The sequence below is a fragment of the Diaphorina citri genome, unplaced genomic scaffold (assembly GCF_000475195.1).
Source record: "Diaphorina citri unplaced genomic scaffold, Diaci psyllid genome assembly version 1.1 scaffold3990, whole genome shotgun sequence".
NCBI classification, from domain to species: Eukaryota; Metazoa; Arthropoda; class Insecta; order Hemiptera; family Psyllidae; genus Diaphorina; species Diaphorina citri.
This window is the reverse complement of record NW_007381389.1, coordinates 3509-4940: the sequence shown is the minus strand read 5'-3', so window position 1 is coordinate 4940 and position 1432 is coordinate 3509. Positions and strand designations below refer to the sequence as shown.

Sequence of the window (1432 nt, the reverse complement as noted above, 5' to 3'; positions counted from 1 at the left end):
TCCACCAGCATTATTATTATTATTATTATTATTATTATTATTATTATTATTTGTTCCAAAGTAAATGGATTAAAATTGCGAAAGGATATACTTTATATGTTCTGGAACAAATCTGACGCCCTCATCTCCCTGAAAAGCCAGGGTAAGATCATCTTATTTGTTCCATATAAGATAAGATAATCAGTGAAAGGATGGTTTGGTCGTCCAACGGTAGTATGCTACTTCCTATACTATTTATAACTCTATGGTTCATCAAGAAGTGGGTGCATTAAAGAAACTCGGGGTAAAAATATACCAGTTCGATAGTTATTTACTTCCTATTCTTAAGGTACGGAGCCGACCGTGACTTGGGGCGTGGGAGGTCAAATGCTCCTCGAATAAATTCTTGAACCGGTACTTTTAGATCGCTTTGATCGCTGTAACTTTTATACTCTTACCAAAAGCTGAAAAGAAAGAAGTACTGAAATTCACCGTCCCAAGAGGATCTCCTCGAGAAGGCGGCTTGGTGTGAGCTTATTTAATGACCGCACCTGGGCAGAGCTAAGAAAGTTGCCCTCTGTTCCAGCCGAAATGAACCAGAACTAGGAGCTTACGGCACGCCCCATGTGCCCTATGCTTGTTTCTACCGGCCGCACATGAGTGCCAAGTACGCTCGAAGCTGAAGAGCGTGCTCACAAGGCCTGAATAGTGATTTTATTACCTTTTGTTTTGTTATGCTTATTTTGATGTTGTTTCGTTTTGGCTTTTTATTGCTTTACTTGCATTTTTTATTGCACTTCGTTTTGATTCTTATTTTCATTCCACCACTTTATATTTTATTGTTTTTCATTTTCCACCTATCATTTTTTCCCTAAAATTAACACAAATTTTGTATTCACGACAGTGATTACAACACGGGGGTTCAACTTTAGTCTTTACAGCTTGGGTGTCATTTAAAATCTGAACTGAGTTTGAGCTATGTTGATCGGGAGGGGCTAGGCTTTGATGTCCACCACTTGGTTATTAATTTTATTTGTGATTTTTTTTTTTTTTTTTTTTTTTTTTTTTACTACTATTATTATCTGTCATGTTTGATGTATAACTTATTGTTTATTTAATAACATGGTTTAAACTATAACTGTTTTTAGATTTTGAGTTGTTCAACTTAACTCCCAATACAAATCTTATAAATCTAGTTATATTTTCACTAGGGTCTCTTCGGAAATTTGTGGTAACCTTTTTTTTTTAGACTAATCTACGGACTTAACTTTATGGACTACTCTTTTACTTGGTTTTGATGTCTTTTCTTTTACATTGCTTATTATAATTCTGTACCTTAATGCATTGAAGACAGAACTCTGAACCACTTTATTTTATCTCTCCTATTTCTCTATTTTTCTTTTCTCATTATTTTCATTGTTTGTTATCTTTAATTGGTTCGGCCACTGGTACT

At 34.8% G+C, this 1432-nt stretch overlaps 1 protein-coding gene across 1 annotated transcript in view; it reads left to right on the top strand.

The window, feature by feature from the left end:
• Nucleotides 1–1432, top strand: part of LOC103520724 (serine/threonine-protein kinase SIK1-like) — a gene marked incomplete at its 3' end in the record, with an annotated part of 9401 nt that overhangs the window by 6343 nt on the left and 1626 nt on the right. The window lies entirely within an intron of this gene.